General features: G+C 33.1%; 1 long non-coding RNA gene across 2 annotated transcripts in view; it reads right to left on the bottom strand.

Annotated features, from left to right (window-relative positions):
• The window catches only part of LOC309854363, a 470028-nt gene that overhangs the window by 356564 nt on the left and 91087 nt on the right, over positions 1-22377 (bottom strand). The window contains exon 3 of one of the 2 annotated variants that reach the window (XR_014306183.1): positions 2984-3092. This is a non-coding gene — a long non-coding RNA (uncharacterized lncRNA). The remainder of the gene's footprint in view (positions 1-2983; positions 3093-22377) is intronic. The other variant, XR_014306184.1, reaches the window with a different exon arrangement.

Here is a 22377-nt window from a genome sequence, read left to right as displayed (position 1 = left end):
CTATGTATTACTACACACTCAAAAGATATTTTCATGACTTTACATTATTAAAGCCCCATAAAATTTTCCTTATTTTGAATGTAAGAATTCATCTTCTTTGAAGAAGATGTTATTGACACTACTGTCAAATGCATTTGTAAATCCCCTGGTAGAAGTCAGATAGGGCAGGAAGGGAACATTAATTCAATGTCCTGGGGGGAGTGCCTATACCAGGTCATGCTAGCAACAAGAGGGGCCAGAAAATAAGGGAGAGGAGCCTTCAAGACACCTAAGCACTATCCTGTATTTGGAATAGTAAGACAAGAGTCTATAAACTTCACGGAGATTCCCAGTGGTTGGTTGAACATAAACCTAGGACAAATTCCAAGAGCAAGAAATATGTAGTCAAGAAGGAAATCAAGAAATTGAGAATTACATATCAGTAAACAAAATGGTAGATATAGTGAAAATTGCCGCAGATAGGATTCCTATTACTCCTAGGTCTTAAAGACACTGTACATAACTTCAGATGGGTACTTTTGATTATTACAAAACCCATATTTGTGTGTTTTCATTTCTAAAATGGCATGCTACTTAATTAGATACTATTTTGAATAGTCTTATTTATTTTTTTACATTAAGATAGCTGCATAAATACTATGTTTCATATCTTATTCCCATTTGCAAACAAGTGCTGATAAAATCTCAATACTGTTGAATATTACATAAATCAATTATACTTTAAGAGTCTCAAAATCTGTACTAGACAAGATATTTTACAGTTAGAAATATTGGCAGGAGCAGTTTAGAAGAAGCAGCATTCAAAATTTAGGAATTGAACAATATTCTGGGTCATGAGTAAAAGCCATATGAGGAAAAAAAATAAAAATATCAGATCAAAAACAAGTTTTATTGTGGTGACATCTGAAATTTTTCTATTTATTTTTTCCTCCATGCCTTCAAAAGATACCTGTCTTCAAAACTTCCTATTTGAAAGCTATCTCAGTGCATTTCTTGTAAATCTGTTCAGTATTTTTCAAGTCTTCCCATCTTCCCAGCTTTTTTTTTTTTTTTTTTTTAGGAGGGGAAGATGGACTTTCTTTTTGTGACTTTGTCTGATTTTCTTGTTTGGCTTCCAAAGGGTAAGTAAAACTGCCAGGGATTCTCTTATAGGCAAATCTTCACACTTCCTGCTTATCAATTGCCAAGGATATGGAATAGATCAAAAGTGTTATTCTTCTCTAAGTGCCCTGATGTAGTTCTTCTACCACCACTCACAGAACAAGATCTTTCCATAAAAACTGAAAACCTGAGAGTTGCTGAAGTGAGCTACCCCACTGTTCTACTCAGCCTTTCTGTGGTATGCACGTTACTGTTATTTTAGAATTTAACTTAGTGTTTAAATACTTTAATTAGTACTTAAAATGTGTATAGCATTTGACCTATTTTTCTCATTTCTTAGCATTATCAAATAGAAATAAAATTACCAGGATTCAAAGATAAATGTTGGTATGGTATTTATTATAGCATTGTTGGTAAGAGCAAAGACTTAAAAACTTTCTCCCAAATTGGAATGATTAAATTACATCCATTGCTTCCTTGGTACATATGCAATATTGATTATTATGTATTTATCAACACAAATGAAGTTGACATATGTATTGTCTTGGAAGGAAATCTAAAATATACTGTTAGGTCCTAAAACTAAGCTCTAGAATGTACATGTATTTTGTGTGTGTGTGTGTGTGTGTGTAGCAATCTCACTTTTAGAAAAAGTGACCTTAATGTTCGGAAATGTTTTGTATGCAAAATGAAATGTATGAATAGCAGTCAAATTGCTATTACTGGCTATATTTGATAGAAGAAGAAGATAAAACTATTAGTTTTATTTTAAATATATCTATTTATTTTTGAAATGTTATAGTAGTTGTTTTGTAACTTAGACTCCTGAGAAAAAAGGCAATTAAACATTTTCAATTTTTAATTCCATAGTCAAAATAACATGGTTTTCTTATTTACAATGATGATATGGGTATTGACATTTACATTTTACCTATGAAAAATCTGAGTTTCAGAAAAGTTCAATGATATATCCAATGACACATACTAGAAAATAATAGTGCCAAGACTCAAAAATAGGTATTTGTCTCTCCAAATCCAGGTACTTTCTAATTCACCCTATTGTCTCTTAACTCTGTGTGTACTGAATTCTTCACAGCTGGGTAATTTAATGTGGCTATACAAGTGATCTACTTCACGCTTCTTAGATGTACAGACCCAAAAATAGGGTGAAAGTTTTAAGTATCTCAGAGAATCACAAAGCTAAGCAGAATCTTAGTGCTTTAGTGTTTTTCCTTTTTTGTTAAGAAAACCTGGGACACAGTGGGGACAATTTTTCAGCAGTAGTGCAGTGGTTAAGATGAAGTACTTTGATGTCAAGAAGATCTACCATCAATTCCCAACTAAATCATCTATTAACAAAGTGACATTCACTACTGAACATTTCCAAACCTCCTACAATTCTCAACCATCCAGGACAAAAACTCTAAGATTTATTCTTGATTTCTACCTTCACTAACACTTCACATTAAATCCATCAAGCCCTACCAATTTGACTTCCAGAGTATCTTCACTCAGTGTGTGCCCTTCATCTTCACTGTAAATCAAGTCACCATTATATTCTGATTCATCCACTGACATAACTTCCAAAAGCTTAATCTCTTTTCCTTCTTGTCTTTTTCAATTTATTCTTTGTAATACTCTCTACTTTTAAAATGATATATCAAGTCAAGTCAAAAACAACACATCAAGTCAATCCTCCGTTTTAAAGACCTTCATGGAATATACATCTTAGAAGAAAATACATGCATTCCTACAACCTCCAGCCCTTTCTCAGCCTGGTATCTGCCTCATGCTGGTCTCATCTCTCAAACCCACTCACTAATCTGAAGTTACAGTTCCTCAGGTGTCAAATTCTTTCTTGGTTCAAGGCCTTTCCCCTTACCTTTTCACATACCTGGAAGTCCTTTCCTTTTACTGTTCATACTGGCAATTTCATACTCTTCAGGTCTTTGATTAAATTTTACTTCTTCACAGTTCTAGAGGTCAGAAGTCTGAAAGTGACATTTCAAAAAATAAAAAATTTTTAAAAAAGTGATTCATTGCCATGTTAGTTTACATATTCCTGACATTTAGTGAGACAAGTATGGTTTTTTTTTTTGCATTTTATTACCCATGTGTATTTCTTCTTCTGTGACTTAGTCATACTCAAATTTTGACTAATATTTAAAATGTAGTTGTAATTTTTCTTTTAATTTTTAAAAGCTTTTAGACAAATTATGCATGACAAATATTTGTTTCATTAATGTTTCAAATATTTTTTCCAAATTTGGTGCTACTTGTCAATGGTGTGTTTTTCTCCTACAGTGTTTTAAAAGCTATATGATCAATGTTACTGTAATCTCTGCTTTATTGTATCATGACAGTTGAAATGTACTTTCCAGATTCAAAGTCATGGGGAAGAGACTCCACTTCTTAAAGAGAAAGTCGAGGTCTTGCAACAAAATACTGGACCAGACATATTGCTCTGGACTTTTTTTGAAAATAATTTGCCACAGGATACATTTTAAAAACTGTTCCTCATATATAGGTAGATAGGTAGACAAGCAATCAGACAGAGATAAATAGATGGATGTAAATAGATATTGGAAAAGAATATATTTTTAAAATAATTTTCCCTCAGAATATTGATGATACTGCTTCATTGCCTTCTCAACTCAGTTTTGCTGAGAGAAATCTGATGCTACTTTGATTCCTGATCCTCTGTAGAGAGCCTGCTTTTGCATGTGTATGCACACTCACTTAAATGCACATGCACGTGTTTATTGACTTGCTTTCTTGTTTTATTCTGCAGAACTATTTTTTTTGTACTTTAACCATTATTTTCTTTGTTCTGAAAATTCACCACATTGAATCAACTTGTCTGTTTTTTTTTTTTTTTATTCTATTAGCCAACATACAGTACATCATTAGTTTCAGATGCAGAGTTCAATAATTGATCAGTTGCATATAACAGCCAGTGTTCATCCCATCATCTGACTTCCTTAATGCCTGTCACCCAGTTACCCCATCTACCCGCCCACCTCCCATCCAGCAACCCTCGGTTTGTTCCCTAGAGTTAAGGTCTTCTTTTTTTTTTTTTTTTAAATTGTATCTTGGTGGTGGCTTTCATGTGAAAATGTGTCTTCCTTCAACTCTACCTCACTTTCCTTCTCTCGTTTAGTATTCCTGCCTTGTGGAATGTAACTAGGTCAATGCTGGACTTTTAAATCTGTCAACATGTCTTCATCCCTCTCTTCATGATTTTTTTTTTTTTTTTGCAAGTTGGGGTATATTTTCCATCTTAATATCCAGATTCTGTTCCTTTAAAAATTCTTCTGCATAAGAATACAAACCCAGAGGCTAAAATTAATTTTTAGTTACCTTTTTAAGTATTCATTCCCTTTGTGACGTTGTATATTCTTTAAAATGTCTGCATATGATTTGACCAGTTGCCAAATAATAACTCAAAATCCTCCTGCATTGCTTTGTTGAAATGTTGTATTTAGTTTGGGGTAAGTAAATACACATTTTTACTATATAAACATCAGACAAAATGGTAAGGTCTCTGAAGTTTGGATATCAGAGAGGCATTCTGTCCTGCATGGTTCTAATTTCTTAGCACAATCTTTCAGTTCACTAGTTTTGTCTCCTGGTTTGACACTTTGGCCCCTTTTTTCTGTAATTAAAATTTTATATATATTTTTTTTTAAGATTTTATTATTTATTGACAGACAGAGATCACAAATAGGTAGAGAGGCAGGCAGAGAGAGAGAGAGGAGGAAGCAGGCTTTCTGTGGAGCAGACAGCCCGATGTGGGGCTCGATCCCAGGACACTGGGATCCTGACCTGAGCCGAAGGCAGAGGCTTTAACCCACTGTGGCACCCAGGCGCCCCTAAAATTTTTTGTTTTGATGATCAGTTTCTTCCCTCATTTTATAGTTTATTCTTCTTATTGCTGTTAAATGAATGTTTTATTTTACTGCCTTCCTTCCTCCCCCAAAGGTTATTGCATATATTTATTTTAAAAATTTCTATTTTTCCTAAAAACTCTCTTCATGGGGAGCTATTTCCTATTTTACTCACTTGGTCCCTTTCACAGTATTTTTTTCTCAAAAGGTAAGTGTTTTTGATGATCTGTTCTTACTTTCTATTGAGGTTCTAATTTAAATAGTGCATTTCTTCAACCAAAATATAATTGTATTATGTCTTTTTAGAAAGTTTTTCTTGCATATATCCTTTGCTGTGGTTTATTCAGTTCCGGCTTTTTTTTTTTTACTAAAAAAAAAAAAAAAAAAAAAAAGAATCCTATCTACAGAATCTTATCTGTAGATAAGATTCTACTTATCTACAGATAAGATTCTGTATTCTTATAGATATATTCTGTATCTATTCTTATAAGAATTCTTGTGACTTTCTCATAATTTCTGGTTTACCTAATATATATATGTATATATTTGAGAAAGAGAAACTAAGTATATATTTGCTTTAGCTTTATCATTCTTTAAAACATTTTTTATTAAGTACATATTTTTAATTTTAATAACTTAATTGTACATGAATTTGTATGCCAGCTGACATTTTTAACTAATTTCCACCTACTTTGCAACCTGTTAATAAAGCTGTTAATATAAATTTTGCTTCTTTTCATTATACTATTACAGAGCTCTGGTACCAAGTTCCCAAGTGTGTGGTTTTTTTCCCACACCTCCAGGCAATTCTCCAACCAGCTAGGTGTCCTTACAATTCAACTCTATTCTAATCCTACCCTGAGAAACATCAGATCCCACAGGTTAAAGGCTTATTCCTATAAAACTGCCTGCCTCTTCCATTTCAGAGGCCAATCACAAGTTACAGTTGTCACCTAAGTTTTTTTATTTTTTAAAGATTTTATTTATTTATTTGACAGACACAGAGAGCATAAGAAGTGGGAGCAGCAGGCAGAGGGAGAAGGAGAAGCAGACTCCCCATGGAGCAAGGAGCTGGTTGTGGGTCTTGATCCCAGGACATGTGCAAGTCTTGACCCCAAGACCCTAGGATCATGACCTGAGACAAAGACAGACACTTAACCAACTGAGCCACTCAAGAGCCCCAAGTCACCTAAGCTTTTGATCAACCAACTACTGGAGGTTCTAATAGTCCCTCCTTGGGTTCAATTAATTTGTTTAAGTGGCTCACAGAATACCGAAACGTTTTATTTACTTGACCATTGGTTTATTAGAAAAGGATGTACCTCAGAACAGCCAGATGGAAAAGATGCATATGGCAAGGTATGGGGGAAGGGTATAGAGCTTCCATACTCTTCCCACTCACAGTATTCTCCCCAAACCTTCACGTATTTACCAACCCAGATGTTCTTTAACCTGTTCTTTGGGGGTTTTAGAGAGGATTTGTCACTTAGATATGACTGATTAAGTCATGGGCCCTTGGTGAACTCAACCTTAATCCCTCCCTCCTCCCTGGTGCTGGGGGAGAGGGGAGGTGGGACTAAAAGGTCCAACCTTCAAACATCAGGCTTGGTTCTCCAAGCAACCAATCCTCAGGTGCTTCCCCAAGCTTACTTCATTGACTTTAAAAAAAAAAAAAAAAAAAAGATCCCTTCCTGCTCTCGCTGGTAAGGAAAATCCAAGAATTTTAGGAGCTTTGTGACCAGAATGGGGATGAAAGCCAAATAAATATTCCTTACTACATATCACGATATCATAATTAATAATGATTTTTTTTTAAAAAGTTACACATCTCTATTGGTAATTTGGGGATCTAAGGGGAGAATTGTTGAAGTATCATTTTCATTAGAAGGTGATTTTTAATCCAGATGCATTTTTTTTAGCTGGAAGAATTGGACATCATTTAACATTTTGTTGTTTGTATTTTCAGATTTAAAATATAGATGTAATAAAAAGGCCTCTCCTAATTTCCTCATTTAATGATCTGCATGTCAAATTAAATTTCACAGGAGTGAAATTCTGCTCAGTTGTAAGATCATATATATGAAAAGTTAATTTCACGTGATAAACACAATATCTTCCTTCTTTTAAATCTGTTTAGGGAGAATTAGTTTTCATTTTTCATATGCATCTACTGTCTATATCATGGTTGAATTACTTAGAGCATATCAAACAGTTAATATTTTTCTCTGTTTGATGCCTTCACCTAAGATGAGCCTTTGCTTAGAGTTTGCAAACTCCTCCTCTCTTGACTGACTCATAGTCTTCAGGACCCAGTTAAATGTCTGCCTTCTTATGGAACTTGTCCCATATAGCTCAACCTTCATCACCAATGCAACCTGTAGGTTAGATTGGTATCCCAGTCTGTGTGCCCTTTGCTAGCTAGAGCATAGCTCTATCACTTCACTTACTGCATCACACAGTTAAACCTCCCACCTGTGGCTCTGAGCACCTTGAATTGCACATCTTTGTATCTCTAGTGTCTAAGTATGTGCTAACCCTCAAAAACATCCAATTATCTCCTAAGCTAGTTTTGAGCTTCTTGAAAGCAGGGACTCCGGGTCTTTTATCTTTTTTTTTCATGGCACATAATAGTAACAATTACAATATTTATACCATATCATCACTGTTCTAAATAATAATTGCATCTGTTTTTTTCTTCATCTACTTATTACAACAAACCTGAGAGATAAGTAATATTACCCCATATATTTTAAAGAGAAAGAAAAATGAAGGCACAGAGAGATCAAGTAAACTCCCCAATGTCACACAGCTAGTCAGTGTCAAAACCAATATTGAAACCCAAGGAGTTCATCTCCACAATTTAATACTATGCCTAAGCACAGACTCGATAACACTGACTCAATGCTCATGCATCAGCAGAGTAAAAATTACACTGTGAATTCTTGAGTAGACATCATGGATTCTAAGATACCTTGTTTTGTATATCCACTCTGACATTTAATATAAAATGCTGTATTTTTAAAAGTGAACAAGATAAAGCCCCGTACTTTCTTTAATGATTTGCAGCAATTTTCCTATTATAGCTATGGACTATTAACAGATGTTTTCAATAATTTAACGATTAATATTATGAAAGTATTTGCAACATGCCCTGGGTATGAAAATACATTTGAGCATTATCACTCTTTTCTAAATGAATGTAAATAATCAAACAGATTTGGATAGGTACTACTTCAAAACAAAGAAATTCAGTTTCTGTATTGCAAATGCTTTCTTAATTTTTAGGGTAAAATCAGCTCATTTTTTTGAATGAATAGCCCATACATGACCAAATAGAGATTAAGATTCAAGCATCAATCTTGTACATGCCTGGAAAAAATGTTTTCGTTTTAACACTACATATAAATGGAAAATATCTAAATTTTGAAAATTGATCTTTTTAAAAACTCTATGTATACTTGTGATTCATTTGTATGTATTTTGTCAACAATATGTAGAAAAATATGTAAATGTCTTCTCTACTCTGACAGAAACTCTGTTGGGTAAAGTTTCAAAACATTGCCAGATATCAATTTAAATACACATTAAATGGGTTGTGGTGGGTTTTTGTTTATTTGTTTGTTTGTTTTTGCATCAGAAATAAGCTCATTAACTCAATAAACCGAGACCTGTAAATCTGCCCTAAAACACACACTCACACACAAAGTTAAATATACTCTTCTTGGCAGGGTAAGATATTTCATTCCAGCCTTCCTAACTTGCTGTGCATGGAAGTAATAATACTACATATCCCTAGTTTTATTTCACTTCCTTTTTTTCTCTTCTCTAGCGCTGTCGTAAAAATAAATGAATATTGTTCCACTGTGCATGCTTTTTACACTCCTCATGATGAGAATGGATTCGTGATAACCCATTTATTTTCTTTTCTTCTAACAATCTTTGTAGCAAGAATGAGATGCCTGAATTTTAATGCCTAATATGATCTTTGTAAGACTATAAACTTTTAATAGACTTTAAACATAAAGTGAGGGAGAGGATAAATAGCAAGGAAGTCTGTGGTTTGTCCCAGGAAATCCTGATTAATAGCCTTCTGATTGTGTCAGACCACCCTGAATATTTTCTGAAAACAATTGGTTCATTTTATTACCAAATAAATTGCAATCAATCTTACCAACTTGTAACCAAATAAAAATCTAAATGAAAGAAGAGAGAGAAGAACACACATTTCTTTATGTGATATATAGCATCTAGGATATGTCTCATTTTATTTATTCCGCCATATTCATTCCTGTTAATTTCACATGATAAACACAACAGATGTAAAATGACAAAGTTTTTCTTTGTAGATTTGTTTTCTGTCAATCTTTCTTAGATAACCATTACATGAATATGAAGTCAGGAATATTCAACACTTTTTAAAATCTCAAGGTGGAAAATATTGACTAATTTCAGTAGTGTGTAAGCCCAGCATTTAAAGCCTCCTTGGGAGAAAAAAAAAAATCTCTTCTTAATACCACCTTTAGCAATGTTTATTATATGATTTTAAATTTTGTTCTCTGTTTGTAGTGCTTAAAAGCATTATCGTGCTTACAGCTCTGTAAATAAGTTAGTCTTTCAAGGACTGAATGAAACAAAAATGCAAGCGTGTTTCATAATCAGAAAAAAAAAGTGGACTTAGGCATTGAGAATGTACAACAGTTTCAAACCATATAAATTAGTTAATTTCCTTTATTAACTTCTTTTTAAAATATAACGTGAATTTTTTTTTTTATTGTATAAAAGACAAGGAAGACTGTGATCTCTTCGAGTGATTAAAATACTAAAAAGGATTCTCCCAGAATTGCATCTCCCTTTAAATGGAGAGGAGAAGAAAAGAAAACAGTTTTAAAAAATTAGTTGGTATTGCTACAATATACACAACCCCCTGAGCTTTGCCTTTTAAATCGGCATTCTGCTGTTAAATAATAAAAGGAAAGTCACATTATTTTCCCAGCTTCACTTTGCTTAAAGTGATTGATGTAGAATTTTACTGCCATCCAATGGCAGCTGCCTAATATAGCTCAAGTAAATGTCTAAAGCTTTTTGATCAAATTGCAGTCTAGGGAATTTAACTTATGTAGTACACTCAGAACTTACATCAATACATCTCTGTTTGTTACACAGTGAGAAAGAAATATGACTACAGTTTCAATTTATTGTGTGTTCTTCAAATTCAATTTAACAGTGAATTACTAATATTGCTGAACATAATTACCTAAATGAATAAATCAACCTAGGCTACTCACTAGAGAGAACATTAGAGCATAATATTAATTTTTACATGCACCTCATCATATTAGTTTAAAAGGTTTCTTTTTACAACTAACAATCTTTTCCTACCAGGCAAAATGGCCTTTATTAAAAGACTGTTCTCAGCTTTACTTCTGTTATTTGGAAGTCATTTGAATCTTTTTAGCTGCTACTGTATATCATATAATTTCTGATTAACATCAAATCACATACTGTTTTAATTATAATCTTCATTCCTAAATGATTGAGTATTTAGATCATTTCTCAAAAAGGCAAAATAAAAATTATGTCTGATTGATATGAATGAGTTTGTGCTTTAAATATTCAAGCTTAGTTATTTAAAATTCCCAATTTGGTGTAGAAGAGTTGATGGATAATAAACTAATTCCTTTTTTCATTAACATTAACTAAAATATAATATGTTTAATATTATGGGTAAATTGCTATTACCTGGGATATTATTGGAATAAAACTTCTCAAAAACATATTGTACGGTTTATTTATATACGAATGACACTTTGCTAAAATATAAAAAGTTTAGTTCAGCAATTATTTTAAATAAAAGGCAAATTCAGATAAATATCTGGCTTGTAATTTAAAAAGTATTGCCAATGTTATTTTATTCAACTGAATGTTTCAGAAGTGTGCATCTGTATGTGCATAAAAACAGCCTCAGGCTTTAAATATGTTTTGGTACTCTTGAACATCTGAGACCAATAATTCAATGAAATTGAAATACAATAACATATTTATTTAAACTGATTTTGCATTAGACTATTTAATTCTAGCATTTCTTTCAGATAAAATCTCACATTATTGTTTTTCTAAAAGATTTCCGAATTAAGTCCAAAACATTTTTTTAGAAAAATTAAGACTGACTTCATGCTGAGAGAGATTTTGTAAGGCACTTAAAACAATTCTAGGAATTTTGGATCGAAATAGATAAACCAATGGGCATTTTCTGATATTAGATGAAATTCAAAGACTTGGTCCTTACAGAATAAAGGCAAGAGGCAAGGTGCCTCGTGTGTGCTAGGAACCGTAGCATTACAGTATCTGGTGTAGGTAGAGGTGTTATGCAGTCACAAACCTAAGGAAAATGTCCTAATTTGACATATTCCCAACACTGAAATTGTCCATTTGATCTTGGAAATATCAAGCTAGTAAATACTGAAAAGAATTATCCTTTTTGTCTGATGGCCTTTTCTAATTTTTTATTTCTCTACACTGGATTTTATTCTTGTTTTACACATTTAATAATTACCTTTAAATCCTTCTTTCTAGCCTGATATTTTTGGTGTGACCACTGAAAATCTCGGTTTTAATAATATCTGTAAACAAAGTCTAAAGTTCATGCTGGCTTGGCTATGTTACTTACAAGATTAAAAACAAAACCTCAAAGAAAATATTGCCAATAGAAAACTCAGTGGCTTAGTGTATTTAAACATTTTAAGACATTTGAAAAAATTTAAACTAATACTCATCAAAAGTTATATTCTACCTCTACTATATTTTATATACTATATATTTCTATAGTATAATTTATATAATATATACACAAATAGATTTCTATATTATAAAATATCACTTCTAGAAAGTTTTATATTTGACTCCCTATTATTAAAATTAGAAATCAGTTTCCATTTGTGAATGATGTTTTAAAAGGACCAATTATATTTTCTTCACTTAGTTGATATTACTCTACAAATTCTCTTTACATGGGAAGGGCATTTTGCTTTACCACCAATCACCCTGTGTAATATGTACCAGTTAGCATTTTCTCCACCTGCATGTATTTTCAAGCAATTATACTAAAGTATAAACAGCATCTGCAGTTTTACTACTTAAAACTCTTTTGTGAATAAGAACATTTCCATTGATATGATTTCTAAATCAACCCCTATCATTTTCTCAGCCAATGCAACAAACAAGTGACACAAGTAATTTCTTTATTCTATGTAAAATACATAGAAGAGAGTTTTGAAAGTTTCAATTACTTAAAACACCTTGTTTTATCATTTTAATCGCCTTTTCATTACCAAGAATGCAAAGGACTATTCTACTATTATTACCAAAAAGGAAATAAATAAATATCATTTACAATGTGTTCATTCACTGCAATTGAAGACAATTCTGATTTGTTTTTAATCTAAGATATTAAGGAATACAATAATCAACTCACATCTATGCCTTTTGTTTAATGTGATAAAAGGACTGATGTGAGAATTGGTATGGAAAAATATTTAATGAGTTTGTAATCTTTTTAACTATCAATGGTACACGCTACTGTATTTCATATTAAGTCTTAAATATTACTCTATGGTGACATATTTTAATGTGAAATTAATAGATATATGTCAATGTATAAACTTTCTTGTATGTTAATTTTTATGCCCACATTTATCAAGTATACCTATGGTCCCTTTTTCAGGGAGTGAAAAAGAAAAAAATAATAATAATGGTACACACTGAGAGACAGGAATGGGTAAATTTCTAAGCTGTACATTTTGACGATATAAATGTTCTAAGACAAACTTGGGTATTACTTTTTTATTCAGTAAACATCTTGCTGCCAAACCCAATGCTCTTATATTTGCATTGCATTTAAAAAAAATTATTTGGAATAAAACCTATTTACATCAAAGCCATGATTAGTTCCAACATTCTGTTTGCTTCCTTCCCTGAAAATAAAAATCTTACACTGTGGGTAACACAATTCCTATGCCATGACACAGAAGTTCCCACAGCTTTCCAATTTCATCAGAAATGGAAAAGCCCATTATGTTTCTGCAAGACAGCATTGCTGATGGCTGCCAGCCATCTAATAAAATGATAGCTATTTTGAGGTAAGCATGCTAATATCAGATCCCATCAAACCAAAGAATTTCAGAAGCACAGAGCTTGGTCTTTCTTCCTCCAAAGACAGCATCAAAATCTGATCAAGATAAAAGCAAAAACTTCTGATGAATATACACTGCATGATTAAAACCCTAAGTCCCTATGGTTTAAACCTTGAAGACATTTTAATTATCTATTTAACATCTTGCTATTTCTGGAATTCTGACTGAGAATGTTTCTGACATAGTATTTCATGGAATGTCCTTTTCTCATACTGAGCCGCTTTTATACTCCAGATGTAAACACAAAAGCTTGCCTTTCATCTTTTTAAACTCTATCACATAAAAGGAAAGGTAAAAATCCTAAAGACCACTTTTTCACTGAGTTTCTGATATGTAATACAGACTATAAAACTCGTAACTTTCTCTTCATATAGAAATCTAGTTATTTTCCCTGAATTTTATATACTTCTCAAGGAGTACATTTTAAGATTCTTTGATTGTCATGATCTTATTTTATTTCTTTGAGAAGGAAGAGAAAGATATTTTAGACATGATATATGCTGAGCTGTTTGCTTTTTTCCATTGGAATTAAGTCATTACTCAGAATTTTCACTATTTTTTTTAATTTGAACAAATAAACAGATTACAATTTTTAAAAACCTTTCCCTAAAATTCCAAAGTGGTATTAGCTAAATAAATTTTCACCTAAAACAAAGTTTGCTTCAGCTAAGTTTAATTCTAGCTAAACTAAGTTTCTATGAAAATGTGATAAAAGAATTTAAAACATCATGTTCTGAAGGAATTATTATCACAGTTTCAGATACTCGTAAGTAACTAGCTGATTTTTTTACAAGGATAAAAGAATGTAAACCTTATTATACTACAGTCTGATTTTTCTTCACCTTTTTTGTCATTTGTTTATATCCTTGTGAGGTTTAGTAGTATGTCTCTGTGTATTTTTATACCTCTGTAGATTTCATTGTATGGTTTTGTAATTGCATATTCATTTTCTCTTTGAAAAATGAATAGCACATCATGATACATTTTATATTGGTACATATATCCCAGAATGCCTATGGTCATGAGTCTATAACTTTTTGTATCTGGCCAAAAAATAAGAAAATTAAACAATATTCATTTCTAAAATGTGCTTAATTTATAACAAGATTTGGGCAAGAAAATACGCTTTCATTTGGGTTTATCGACCTTATGGCCCTGATGGCTACTCATAGGAGACAGATTTCATCTTAGAAGGGGGTATTTGCTAACTAGAATTGAAAGCATCGTGGTGGTGGCATGCTCCCAGATTACCACTTGAGATCTATTGCTGGCTGATCAACAGACCAGCTTTGATTGCAATTTTACAAAGCCAGGTTCCTGCTGTCCTGGCTACAAAGTTTGTTTTCTTTCATTTGTAGCAAGAGGAGAGGTGATGCTTGGTTTTTCCGCTTACTTCTAAACCTTAAAGCTTAATTTTGGCCTAAGGAAAGAAGAGAATTTCTTAAACAAAAGTATTCCAATTAGTTTCATGAAAGTGGACGATAAGAAATAGCCTTTGTGTTCTTATTCATATTCCATCTACTAAATGCTGGACTAAACCTCTTTTTCAATTTCAGGATGGCCTCTGAACCAAGGTAACAAGATAACCAAGGTCCTGAGCCTTGAAAACATAGAAAGAGCTCTCACAGGGGGGAAAAAAAATGGAGGAGAAAATCCAGAGGATCTGAGGTATTCATCAAATCAATTCTAAGCGTCTGTGCCTGACAGTCAAGACCTTTTTTTGCAATTGGTTAGAGTTCTAGTCTCCTTTCAGATGCTGCTCTCCATCATTTCCTTATATGACTTTACTTCATCAGCCATAAATAAAATCATGTGGAGGAGTATAGAATATTAAGTTGCAAAGTAATATAGAAAATAATAGAACATAGGATAAAAAATTATGAGTGTTCAATTACTAAGAGAATTGAATGACAGTTTAAGATAAATTTAGACTTCAAAGGACCATTAAAAGTACACTTTGATATGGTACACATCATTGTAATACGGTATTGTTATAATGTGTATCAACTATTTCATTCTCTGGTGTGGCTTAGTTTTCAAAATTGATTATATAGTCCATGTCACGGAGGACAATTTACATGTATTAACATCAACAGATTGATCCTCACATTCCTAATGTGCAGTACTTGTTCAACAAACTACTCTTCAACAAAATAATTAATGAATAAGACTACCTGTAATATTTAGCAAATTAGCAGCATTCAGTGTAACATACATCATTCTCACAAATCTTAATTGTTAATATTAAAAGAGTGATGAATATTATTTATCCAAATAATTCATCGCAAGCACAATTTTGTTCATGTCAGACACAATAATTTGTTCATTGATAAAATTATTAATAGGGTAGCATATATTCTTTGCACTAAATATAAGTTATAGAAAGTATACACAGATGCCATTCCAGCTTGTCTCTGTGAGACACTTAGAAACAAAAGTACTTCTTACACACAGTTTGATCTATATGAAGTTCTGAAGAGGATACACCTTAATATTACACATTATAGACATTTGGTGATTAATTTTTATTTTTTTTAAAGATTTTTTTTATTTATTTGTTAGAGAGAGAGAGATACAGAGCGCAAGCACAGGCAGACAGAGTGGCAGGCTAGAGGCAGAGGGAGAAGCAGGCTCCCTGCCGAGCAAGGAGCCCGATGTGGGACTCGATCCCAGGACGCTGGGATCATGACCTGAGCCGAAGGCAGCCGCTTAACCAACTGAGCCACCCAGGCGTCCCTGGTGATTAATTTTGAAAAGATAAGGATATCTAATGGGGTGCCTGGGTGGCTCAGTCTGACTCTTGATTTCAGCTCAGGTCATGATCTCAGGGTCATGAGACTGCTCCCTGCCTAGGGCTCCACACTCAGGAGGGAGTCGGCTGGAGAGTCTCTCTCTCTCCTTCTTTCTCTTCCTCTGCCCCTCCCCCTGCTCATTTTCACTCTTGCTCTCTCTCTCTCTCAAATATATAAATAGATCTTTTAAAAAAGACTAAGAGCATAAGAAATCCATTAAAATTTTAAAAACAAGTATTACCTAGTCTTCATTAGCCAGAGACATTGATAAATTGGAAGAATTTTTATCAGATCACAAGATGTTTGAATGTTCATTGTGACTGACTATGTGAAACCGTGGCCAGTTGAACTTTGAGAAAACATAGGTAAGGATTTTATATACATAAAAGATGGAAGATGGCCCTAGAAATTTTTTGTTATCTCAACTTGGTTATGTTTATCTGTGCAAGGGTGTGGGCAAGCCAGGCTTCCCTGGGCTGCTGGCGACCCAGTCTTTATGTCCGGGATCAGTTCATTTTTCAGAACTGTCAGTTTCTAGGGTCACTTATATGTGTCAATCATTGTGTCTTATTTGGAAAATTCAGTATGTGTCATCTGACCAAATTAGTTTAGAATCTTCAAAACATTTAAAGTGGTCAGTGTACAGGAACAACGTGCCCAGGCCAGAGGGTCTTTCTATTGGGAGGGGTTGACACAGTCCCCTATAGGGGCAGTCCATTAAGACCAGTGGACATAAACTGTACATTTTCTTTATACATAGTATTTGGTGGAGTAAAAATGTATTAAACAATAGCCAGATATACAGACTTTCAGGAATTTTTCCCCAAACTGTCAGCTGGGTATGGTTTTATATGATCACATTATCTCCTAAGAATACCATGTTCAGTGAAATGTTAGAGAAACATACTTTACTACTTCACATAGCAAGGATAATTGAATGTCTCAGTTTTGCCGAGGTCACCAGAACAGTCGCAGTGTAAAAAGGGTCATAGAGAGCATATGTGGATCTATTTATGTCTATAAGCAGGTCTGCCAGAATAGTAACAACATCATAACAACAAGAGTTTACTAAGCCCTTACTAGAAACCGGATGTCAAAGATAGACTTAAAGACCAAAGTATTAAGAAAAGAAAATAAGTTCATTTGCAGAAAAGTTTTTGTTGGAGTACAGATTTTAGCAAAACTAGTTAAAATGTTAAAAAAAAATAGACTAGGTATTTATCATATTTGTAGTGAGTGTTCACAGTAGAAAATGAGTAATTTTTTTTGAGTGAAAGAACTTTCTGACAAGATTATCCTATGAATAAAGATAAAGATTTGCAGCATCACTTTGTAAAGGTCAGGATAAAATTATTTTTCTTAGGGTGTCAGGACCTTACAAGAAAGCTCAAGATTTGGTTTAATTTGGGGATGAGAACTAGAAAGAATGATTCCTCTTGTTGTTGTTCTCATTGTTTACTTGCTTTGTTTTTATTTACCTAAGGGTGAAAAGTAGTTTTTTCTTCCCTTTCCCTGATATAGAATATGATGTGAAACCTTATTCTTTAAATGAAACAAGGCAAAGTATCCCCTTATTTCTTCAACACATTGCACTAGGCACCTCATTTCCCTTACTTCTTACAAAAGCCTATGATGTTCATAAGGTACTATTTACTCATCAAATTTAAAATTACACTGGAGGTGAAATTTAATTTCAATCAGTAATGCATTAGGCTTAGTAAATAATTTAGTGAGCCCCCTTGAGAATTATCTAAAATGCCAGCACCCACTTGTACCATATGTATGGTCAATATTATTTTCTGTTAGAGACTCATGATGAGATTACAGAGAAATTAGAAACTAATTAAGCATATAGAACCAAACTTTCCACTCCCTAGTCCATTATATGCAGCCTATTACTCCTCCAGGAGCTTCTTAAACTTCATTTTAACAAGCTGAAAAGACATTATGAAGATGAATGTATCAACAGTTCTAATACATATTTGCATATGATTAACAATGCAAAAATAAAACACTCTCAGAACTCTACTTGGTGGGATGTAGCCTTTTCCTTCTTCCAAGGTATATCTTCCACATCTATTTATTGGTGAATAATAATATAACTTTGTACATTAAATTAGCTTCAATATTGAAAAATTAGTTTAAAAAGCAATCTGGATAAAAATAGAAAATGGTGTGCATTGCTCAGTTTTACGTTTTTTTAAAGAGGTAATTTGTTTTTCTCTCAAATATATTCGTAATTAATTAACTAACAATATTTTGAAGTAAGACTTCTCTCTGAACTTAATCAATGTATGAATCCAATTTGTGGTAACTGGCATCTATTTGTTCATCAATCATTAAAGAGCTAATGGTCTTAAAAGAAGTTTGTTAAGTAAGGTCTAGTGGAATTAGCACTACATTTGATTATAAAATAAAAAATTAACTTTAGTTTTGCTCAGCTTTGATTACCCCATTTTCCCTTCCCATTCCATGAAGCAATGGATTGCAAACTCTGACCCTGGATATCAATACTGGATTGAGGGCCACAGAAAGGGACCAGATAATCAGGTGACATTTACACTGCTTTCCAGGGTGCCTCAAATTTTTCCCTCTCCCCCATTCTCAAAATCCTTCCTAGGGTTCAAAAATGCCATGTGTCACCTGAAATAATATAATAATCTCTTGTCTCCCTAAGTGGGCTGTCTCTAGGTTCTCTCCACCACTATCTCTTTTCCACATTAAAATCAGAGTTTGTTTCTAAAAAATATATAAAATCAGATTTTAGTTCCCTCTCTAAAAATTGCGCATGGATCGAATAAGTGCCTAATTTCAAATGCCTCATCTACTTTTCTATGTTAGACTTCCACCACCAGTATCTCCCCACAACTCTTCACCTCCACAGCCCTCCGCCCCTGGCTTACTCCACGCATGCTCTAGTCCATTTCCTATTCTTACCATCTTGTCCCCTATTCTCCAGTGGGCACCGGGATTCCATAGCTCTCAGCATTCTTTTTACTTTGCTAAGGATGTGACTAAACTTGTCTCTTCCCCACATCATTAAATTTTAATGGATTTAAGATGCAGAAACAATCCCTTGTTTTTGAAGATTCCTTAACTCTAATCGTTTATTTTCCTGTGTCTGTTTCTTCTATTTCTATCTCCCTCTGTCCCTCTCCCTATCTCCCCTTTCCTCACAGTAGTGGATAGATGAAACTTCTATCTTCCTATAATACTTAAGCAAATCACATTATACGCTAGCGAAAGTATGAAGCAACATATTCCCCAAGGTCTTTTGCCCATTCAGAGTTAAGAACTACCGAACCAAAGAAATAAACATTGATAAGAAAGTCACAAAGGCAGAGTGATCAAGCATCAATGACAGGATCTGTCTGTTGTCACTTCTATCTCGTCCAGGAAACCAATTTTTTTCCATACAAAGACAGGATTTACTCTCATGTCTACAGTGGGAGCAGTTCAACCATAATAAAGAATTGGCTAAACTGCTCTGACTGGGACATGCAAGGCCCAAATTATATGCAAATATGCATTATGTATTTGTAGATCAGCTGTGGTTTGGCTCCCCTAAACTGGAGTTGGTTTTCTCTCAGTCTGCTCCACTGTACCTCTGTAAGCCAACAGCTAACCAAGTTTTTTCTCATGAAGAAAGAAAAAGAAGGCAAGAGGGCACATCTGATTGCCAAGTCCATTTCAAGACCCGTCTGTGCCTGATGTTATAATATCCTATTGGATCCTGACCAGTCAAGGAGCTGGGAAACATAGCTCTGTCATGGAAATGGTGAGTATTTGTTAAACAATAGAAATATCACTAATTTCATGTTCCTACAGTCAAGCAACCTTTATCTGCACACATTTGTAAGTGACTCACACACATTTCCTTTCTTCCAGATCCAAACCCTGAGAGCTTTTTTTTGGTTCTGACTTTAGAGGTATTTAGTTACCAGGTCTCACCTCCGACTGCTCTCCTGAATTCCTTCTACCCTCACCTTACTTATTTAGGGTCAGAGTGAATCATACGTTGGCTATAAAGTTTTATTGGTCTTGTATTTCGAAATTATATAATTAGACTACTATGTGTATTAGTACTACTTGTGACGTTATTTTTATGAGAAAATGTAGTATTGTTTCCAAACAACTAATCTGCAAATGATTTGTAAGACAACCTCTTTCACATGTGAGAATGTACATTACATATGATATATAATTTGTTTAAATAAAACTATCTAGGGCTAATTTGTTTTCTAGTATTGTACTTCCAATAAAATCTAAACTACTGGAGAAGTTGATCAGTATAGTGTTTTTTTGTTGTTGTTAAATGCAAGATAATTTGATCTGTTAAGATTTTCTTCTTATTGTAAAATTAATTTATTATCTACTTATGGAAAATTTTATATTTCAATGACCAAAAACAATTGTTAAAAGAACCAATCTATAATATTATACTAATACCATATGACAAACTTTGACCTTAATTTGTCTTCTGATTCTAAAATTCTTCCTCTTTTAATAAGATACACATGGCAGTCTAATCTGTCTAATGCCTTTTAGAACTCCTCTTAATAATGGCCTAGAAAATTAAATAAAGTTTATATATTTAATAATGTTATTATTATAGTCTCATTTTTATAAGTAGGTTTAGTGTCCTTTAAATAATAACACATGATATGCAGGCCAGAGAACCTTCTTGAGACTTTACTAATTTTGTTTAGATGTTATATATAGCTCATTGTAACTAAAGAGCCAGGAATTAATCAACACATCATAGATTTAAAGAATTAAATATCCCAAATGAGAGGAATATATTTCCCAGATCCGAGATCAAGTAAGTTACCATGGAAAATTATTAACAAAGGCCTCATTCAAGAGGATTTCAGACACTAAACTATGCTTAGCAGGATTAGTAGCATAATGGAGTCCAAGGGCACTGAATAAAATTTTGTGATTAATGTTTTCTTGTGGCTACAGGTAAGCTCTTGTTTCTTGTAGTGAGAAATGTGCCCCATTCAAATTGAATTTCAGTGAGGCACTAGGTTTTGAAGGAAAACCTGATAAATAGAATTAGAACACAAGGGAAGAATCCTGAATTTGCCTATAATGTTCTATGATCTTTCACAAGGTTAACTATAAAAGGATGAGGCCAGACAGTGTATCTTCTGCTTTAGATTTGATTTTTCAACTAAAAAATAATACCTTAAATTGAGCTGTTCTTACTCTAAATGGTTAACCTTACTGTTAATCAAGATTTAAAATTTAATCAAAAGATTCTTCAACCTTATAAAGAAATATTAAATTATCCTAAGTTAAAATTGACTAATGGACATAGAAAGAATGACAGACATTTCCAAAATTCTTTTTAATGTTGACATGAATAAAATTATTTTAGGATTTCATTTTGATTTGTGCTTCAATGATTTCCCTGTCAGGAGACCTTAGAAATAAATGAATCAATAAATTTCAACCACACTAAAATGATTCAGGAGACAGATTTACTTTTGCTCAAAAAAAGTGTACTCTTTGACATTTTTCATTGGAGGTAATGAATTTCTGAAAGGAAAGAGCAATTTTTTAATTCCTAAATACCTGACTAGTAGTATCATTTTTTATATAAGCCATTTTCATTCATCATGAATTATTCATGCTCCTATCTTAATTTTAATTACCAACCCAACAAAGTTAAAAATCACACTGTACCTAAAAATATAAACACTATCACACTGAAGTTGAGAATGCATTATTCTTTATACATAATTGCTATCATGCTGAGGTTGGGTTGCCACCTTTTCCTGTGAAACCACAAAGAGGTTCTGTATGTATGCCTTCAACACATGCACATGTTAGTTTCTCTTACCCTTGTTAAAAATGGACCCTTTTGGCAATCTTTTTCCTAATACTTTTTATCCTAGGAGGTTTATTAGTTTTACTTTATAGAACCATTCAGCCCATATTGCCACTAAATAGAAGACTTCTCGCCAGGTAACTGACTCAGTAATTCATAGGAAAGATAAAAACCAGGGCTTCAAGAATCCTAAATTAGAGGTCCTTGCAAGAGTTATAGTAGTTCTAAAGCTCTGGCTTAGTTTGTTAGGAACAAAGTAGATTTGTAAGATTGTGGGGGAGGAGGGTTCTACCCCTTAGCATTACCATGAGCAAGGGTAAAGGCTATTTGAGATAGATGCCAATTTCACTTATTCCATTTATATACCCATGGGTTAAATGGCATAGATTAAATAGTATAGATCATCTTTCCATGAAACAAGGAAAACCTGACAGCATACTGCATTCCAAACACTGTGTATTTAACTCTCCCAAACACATCCAGATAAATACTGTTGGAATAGTAGTAACCTACTTCTTGGTAATAGAAAATATATTTTAAACCTTACATTTCTAATTAAAATGCTATTATAC

Source organism: Mustela nivalis, assembly GCF_964662115.1.
Source record: "Mustela nivalis genome assembly, chromosome: 1".
Lineage (NCBI taxonomy): Eukaryota > Metazoa > Chordata > Mammalia > Carnivora > Mustelidae > Mustela > Mustela nivalis.
This window is presented reverse-complemented; position numbering and strand designations above follow the sequence as displayed.